This window comes from Nicotiana tomentosiformis, chromosome 2, assembly GCF_000390325.3.
Source record: "Nicotiana tomentosiformis chromosome 2, ASM39032v3, whole genome shotgun sequence".
In the NCBI taxonomy this organism is placed as follows: Eukaryota; Viridiplantae; Streptophyta; class Magnoliopsida; order Solanales; family Solanaceae; genus Nicotiana; species Nicotiana tomentosiformis.
Genome location: NC_090813.1, coordinates 8,459,365 through 8,466,876, shown reverse-complemented (window position 1 = coordinate 8,466,876; position 7,512 = coordinate 8,459,365). Strand labels below are relative to the sequence as shown.

Here is a 7,512-nt window from a genome sequence, read left to right as displayed (position 1 = left end):
ATAAGGTTTACGTACACACTACCCTCCCCAGACTCCTTACCTATAGGATATTACTGGGTTGTTGCTATTGTTAATATTATAATATTTGGAATTCTTCTATTCTCGGGGCTCAAACCTGGAATCCCATTCATTTCACGTGATACTTTGATGTTCTCTTTTCATTTTCAAAGTGTTTTACCAGATTTTTCCCTTAAAACTTTCAATGAACTTGAACATATCTTTATGATATATACAAATCCACATTTATTTTCTCAAATTCTAATTGTGGTTAATATAAAATAATGGGTTTGAACTTTGCTTAGATTTTACTACATCAAAGTTTTAACTAGCATTTGAATATAGATTTGGTTGAAACTTGAAAAAAAAGTTTTTAAAGATGAGATGAGAAATAATTTTTGAAAGTTAAAATTATGTTTGAACATGCATTTTACTTGAAAAGAAATTGAAGTTTTACGAGTAGAAAACTACAAAAAAATTAAAAAACTAGTCTAAACCACTTTTTGAAACTTGAAAAAATTATCTTCAAAAATTGCCCAGAACTAGTAATATTTTACAACTAAACAATATTTTTAAAATATTTTGAAAAGAAGTACAAAAAAAAAGAAGAACTTATCCAAACAGAAGCTTAGAATAGTTCTCTTCTAGTATTCTATTACTCTTTTACATGAGTAATTTTGGTTAAGCTTTTAGCAAACTAGACATTTTTCAACTAAATTATAGTTTCTTAGTATTTTGTCATCTATATTCTAAAGTGTCCCAAAAATCATTTATAGTTGATAAATTTTAGTGGAATTCAAAAGTTACAGATCATCCCAATAATGTTACTCATTGGGCCGATAAATCTTGGAGTTAGAATTGGGTAGGTGCCGCACAGACGCAAGCCTTTGCTATCATAAATTATGACGCTCCAATGCTTGGGGCTTCTTAATCGGACACCCCTCTAAAATGAGATGGAGGCCACTAGTCTAACACCCCTCTCCAATCTTAGAAACACTTTTTTTTTTCCTCAAAAAAAATATTTTTTTTCAAAGTTAAAGTGTTTGGTCAAATTTTTGGAAGAAAAAAAAGTATTTTTGAGAAAAAGTAGAAGCAGTTTTAGAAAAGTAGAAAAAAGTAGTTTCTCCAAAAGCACTTTTTGAAAAGTACTTTTGAGAAAAACTATACTTAGAAACAATTTTTAAAAGTTCGGCCAAACACTAATTGTTGTTCAGAAGTGCTTTTCAAATTAATTAATCAACCACAAATTATTTTTTTAGCAAAAATATTTTTGAGAAAAGCACAAACGGGCTATAAGTCATAAGCCTTCATGATTACCTATACACACTTTATCGACAAGGCAAGAGACTAATAATCTACATGTTGTTAATTTTCAAAATGATTCAACTTAGAACTTAAAAATCAAAACAAATTATTATCAGTAAGCTACTTCCTTTCAAAACTATTAGCACAATAGGGTGACGGTCCTACTAGCAAAGAAGGAACCGTATGATAAAATTTAATTTTTTATAGTTACTCCATATGTTTGCCAATGAAAACCTTTTGTACGGACAAATTAGGAACTACTACATATAATAGAAGGGTAATTTTGAGTAGTATTAAGACTTTCACTAAGATGAAATAGACTTTCATGACTTAGGAGCTCCGTCCGATCCATTTCTACAGAAACAAGCTAATTTCATCACACCGATATTAAACATTAGCAGATCTACCTTTGCTTTTTCTAATGAAAACCATTCCTTGATCAAGGACATGTCCTTCTAATAATATAAGCTCAACTTCACTCTTATATATGTTCTAGATAGAATTAGAAGATGTATAAGCTCTCTAAGAAATTACAAGCCTACAAGTGCTCTAAGAAATCATCTTGTTGGGAAGTGCATGATCATTCATAGTTCCCTCGGCAGAAGTGTTGTGTCCTACCTTTTGATTGCAGCAATCTTTCTTTTCCGAAAACATGTGTATTCCAAACAAATAAGCATATGAGTGAAAGGTAGAAAATAAAGGACAAATTAATGCAGTTTGTGTATATGGTGGAATTTCAAAAATAACAACAACAATAACTGCAGGCATTTTTCACCTTTAACAAACTCAAATAAAGTAGCACATGTAATTCCTCAAAAGAATGCAAGTGTTAAAAGTTGTATGTACCTCTAATCTAGCAAGCTTTAAATCAGATTTTTATATTAAAAATTATAACATTCCAATAACATACCAAATTTACATATATATATATATATATATATATATATATATATGTAAATCGTTCCATTTAAATTTTTTAGCTTTTGAATGTCACAGTAAATTTCTCTATCTCAATAAATCAGAAAATGTTAGTAATGCCATAGAAGACATTAGAAAAATGGGAAAGATGTACCTTAAACTTGAAGAGATTTCTTTTTGCTTTAAACTGTTACTGCAAATCTAATTTCCTTATTAGCAGAGTCTACGTGTATAATTTTTCTTCTTTTTTCATGTGTTGAAAAAATTACAAATGTGTTATAGTTCTGGTTGATTTGGAGAGAGAAGAGGTACAACGAGAACCGGCAAGATTTCTCAATCTTCTCAAAACCTACTTTTGTCTCTTTCTCGTCTTGTTGAATTTCTCAAATCTTCCAATATTCCATAACCCTATAGAAATTGTTAACACCAAGCGGTCTGCTTTTATTTCAAAATAGTAGAAAATAAAATTCTGTAAAAAAGACACTCTTTCCATCCCACATCGGCAATTTACAGCACTCACGACCTTACTTGAACAAAATCTGTTCTATAGGCTCGTACCACTGTATTCTTGAGTTCTAAGGAGATAAGAAACCAAGTCTGGTTGATGAGACATGGTCATTAGACCAGAGCGTGATTAACAGCTCACACGGCCCTCGGGTTATGGTGCCGTAGATGATCGTTCTCAGCCCCTAACCATGGGTGTTGGGGATGGTTTTTTCTGCTCTTAGTTTTCTCCATTTCTGTTACTTGAAGCTGAGCTTAAGCCATCCCAAAAAACTGCTTTAACCCTACATTCTCTTGAAGAACCTTTTGGGGAACAAGACTCCGCATAAGCTAAACAATACTCAATGCTAGAATGTAATTTCTAAATTCTGATTTGGACAAGACACCTCTACCAAAAGTATTTATTATTTTGGATTAAAAAAAGAAAAAAAATACTCAATGCTAGATTATTATAAAAATTACAATTTCAAAGCTCGCTTTCTCCTTGGGGTCGTTTAGTACGAAGGATAAGGTGGGATAAGATGTGAGATTAAATTTATACCGTGTTTGGTTGAAGGTATAAATTTATCGTGGGATAAATTTATACCTCTAACCAAATACGGTATAAATTTAATCCTAGACTTAATCTAGGATATCCCATCTTATCCTACATTATCCCATCAAACTTGGAATTATTTTATCCCACCTCCTATATGATATAAATTAATCCTCGGATTACAATCCCGGGATAATTTAGTCCGGATACCAAACGATCCCTTAAGACTTTCGAAAAGTTTGAATATACCTTCATATTTTTCTCCTTAAGGTATCACTCATATAAAAGCACATGTAAAAGAATCATGAATAGATTCCCACGACCCTCGGGTTATGGTGTCGTAGATGATCGTTCTCAGCCCCTAACCATGGGTGTTGGGATGTTTTTTCTGCTCTTATTTTTCTCCATTTCTGTTACTTGAAGCTGAGCTTAAGTCGTCCCAAAAAACTGCTTCAACCCTACATTCACTTGAAGAACCTTTTGGGGAAACAAGACTCCGCACAAGCTAAACAATACTCAATGCTAGAATGCATTTCTAAATTCTGATTTGGACAAGACACCTCTACCAAAAGTATTTGTTATTTTGGATTAAAAAAAGAAAAAAACTACTCGATGCTAGAATATTATAAAAATTGCAATTTCAAATTTTGCTTTCTCCTTAGGGGTTGTTTGGTATGAAGGATAAGGTGGGATAAGACGTGGAATTAAATTTATTCTGTCTTTGGTTGGAGGTATAAATACGGTATAAATTTAATCCCAGACTTAATCCAGGATATCCCATCTTATCCCACATTATCCCATCAAACTTAGAATTATTTTATCCCACCTCCTATATAGTATAAATTAATCCTGGAATTACAATCCCGTGATAATTTAGTCCGCGTACCAAACGCCCCCTTAAGACTTTCGAAAAGTTTGAGTATACCTTCATATTTTTCTCCAAAAAGGTATCACTCATATAAAAGCACAGATAAAATAATCATGTATAGATTCCCACGGCCCTCGGGTTATGGTGCCGTAGATGATCGTTCTCAGCCCCTAACCATGGGTGTTGGGATGTTTTTTCTGCTCTTGATTTTCTCCATTTCTATTACTTGAAGCTGAGCTTAAGTCGTCCCAAAATATTCACCATAGATGGCTGCTTCAACCCTACATTCACTTGAAGAACCTTTTGGGGAAACAAGACTCTGCATAAGCTAAACAATACTCAATGCTAGAATGTAATTTCTAAACTCTGATTTGGACAAGATACCTCTACCAAAAGTATTTGTCATTTTGGATTAAAAAAGAAAAAAAATACTCAATGCTAGAATATTATAAAAATTGCAATTTCAAATCTCGCTTTCTCCTTAGGGGTCGTTTGGTACGAAGGATAAGGTGGGATAAGACGTGGGATTAAATTTATACCGTATTTGGTTGGAGGTATAAATTTATCGTGGGATAAATTTATACCTCCAACAAACGCGGTATAAATTTAATCCCAGACTTAATCTAGGATATCCCATCTTATCCCATATTATCCCATCAAACTTGGAATTATTTTATCCCACCTCCTATATGGTATAAATTAATCCTAGGATTACAATCCCGGGATAATTTAATCCGCGTACCAAATGACCCCTTAAGACTTTCGAAAAGTTTGAGTATACCTTCATATTTTTCTCCTTAAGGTGTCACTCATATAAAAGCACAGATAAAAGAATCATGTATAGACATTTTTTAAAATTTTTGTGTCATTCTTACATATTTCTGCTCTAATTATTGAAAATATTTCATCAAATTATTTCTTGGAAACTATGAACAAATAAACTTTTATACATTGTGTATATAAAACTTTTATATGAAATTACATTGTATCTACCAAACACCATTAAAATTTTAACTCACCACCAATACCCACTTCAAAAAATTTATACTTATAAAATATTATTAGGACCCGAAAAATAAGAAGAAAAATAATAAGCAATCACATAAACAAAAAATAAAAGAAGAAGCAAACATTTGTACAGAATAAGAAGCAAAATTATTGCGTTTCACTATTTTTTTAAGTAGCAGCTCAAATTACAAAATGAATCAATAAAAAAAGAAGTGAATATATGGAAATGAGAGGATGCTAAATGAATTGTGCTAGTGGACAAATGCATGTTCATGTTTATATAAGTGTCTTTGTTGCTAACTACTAAGTAACCGAATAAATAAATAAAATATAAATGCAAATGGAAGAGAGAGAGAAAAGTAAAAGGTAGGGGGAAAAGGAAAAGTTCTAAGGGAGACGTAGAAAGAGAATAAAAGTTACATTGGGAAAGGAATATACCTTTGGCAGAGAAAAATCGGTACTTAGGGTGGTCAAGAGGAAAACATATGTTCATTGGAATAATGGCTATGCATAAAGTAAAATATGATACGACACGTGGTTATCTAAAAGGAAGACACATGAAACCCAAGATAGGGATGGCCGAAGTCCGGATGCAGCAGTTCTGCTTGTCATCGGAAAGGATAACAATCATAAAGGTGTAGTAAATTCTCTGAGCTCGATAGCATTTACTAGGGAATATTCTGCAACATTAAGAGCGACGTTCCGTTACAGAGAATCTGACATTTATGTTCACCGTTACATCTTCATCAATGACCCTCATAATTGACATTAAAGGAGGACATGATCCTAGGACCTCCTTCCCTAGAGATAGCTATAAATAGTTGTCACGACCCCAAATTCACCCTCCGTAGGATGTCGTGATGACACCTAATCTCTAAGACTAGGTAAGCCTAACAATTTTTGCAGAAATATATAAAATAAAACTGAAGCCAAATTTTCAACCAATGAAATTAATATAAAACTGCAATTCAATGATTTCAACTCCCAAAACCCGGTAGATATAAGTCACAAGCTTCTAAGAATTTATTCTGAGTGTCTCAATACATCAGAGTCTAAAGAGAAATCAGGAAGATGACATAATAAAGATAAAGGGGGACTCCGAGATCTGCGGCCGCTGGCAGATGTACCTTGAAGTCTCTATGTACAGCTAGTTCACAGATACCTGATCTGATAGGAAGTACCTGGATCTGCACAAAAAAATATGCAGAAGCGTAGTATGAGTACACCACAGCGGTACCCAGTAAGTGCCAAGCCTAATGTCGGTAGAGTAGTGACGAGGTCAGGTCAGGCCATACTGAAAATAATAATAAATAAGACAAAAATTTATAATAGGGTAATGAAGTGACTGAGAAATAAACGAAATTTACAGAAAGATAACAACACAACAATTAGAGGTAAACAACAGGAGCGCTCCCGAGGTACCGCCTCGTAATCTCAAAAGTAAATATACAGTACATGAGGATCTCCCGAGGAACCGCCTCGTAGTCCCAAAATAAATATGCAGCACATGGGGATCTCCCGAGAAACCGCCTCGTAGTCCCAAAAATATGCAGTACATGAGGATCTCCCGAGGAACCGCCTCGTAGTCCTGAAAGTAAATATGCAGTATAAGAGAATCTCTTGAGGAACCGCCTTGTAGTCCCAAAAGTAAATATGCAGTACAGGAGGATCTCCCGAGGAACCGCCTCATAGTCCCAAAAGTAAATATACAGCAGGTAGTCGGAGGAACAACAAATTTTCAGCAAGAAATCTTACAGTTAAAGATTTAAATCAAATCAAGAAAAACAGGTTATTTAGCTAAGCATGTTGCACATATTGCACGTAAGAGTTAAGGCACCTAGACATGTGATACTAGGCTAAACATGATCACTACATATGCTAAGGCAACCCGGTTAAAGAATTTAAAAGAAGACAACTTAGTTAAGGAAATTTAAAAGATGACAAATCAGCAAGAACCAAATTTTTCATATTCAGCCTGTGTACGCACTCGTCACCTTGCGTACACGGCGCTCACATATCACAAATGGTTACAATAGTTCCAAAATCTAAGGGGATTCCCCCCTCCCCCCTCCCCCCAAGGTTAGACAAGTCACTTACCTCAAGCCAAGCTCAATCAGTCAATAAGAATGCCTTTTCCTCGATTTTCTGACTCCGATCGGCTTGAATCTAGTCACAATTAATTCGATTCAGTCAATATAAATTATAGGAATTAATTCCATATGAAAGTACAAATATTTCAATAAAAATCTAAAATTTAACTCAAAAATTTCCTGTGGGGTCCACGTCTCAAAACCCGATAAAAGTTACAAAATATGAATTTTCATTCAATCACGAGTCCAACCATACAAATTTTACTAAATTCCGATATCAACTCGAC

The 7,512-nt window shown here is 33.8% G+C and overlaps 1 non-coding gene across 1 annotated transcript; it reads left to right on the top strand.

Annotated features, from left to right (window-relative positions):
• Positions 1-2,738: 2,738 nt before the first annotated feature.
• On the top strand, positions 2,739-2,951 carry LOC117280073 (small nucleolar RNA U3). Its single transcript, XR_004510534.1, has one exon. It is a non-coding gene; the product is annotated as a small nucleolar RNA U3 (small nucleolar RNA).
• The last annotated feature ends 4,561 nt before the right edge of the window (positions 2,952-7,512 follow it).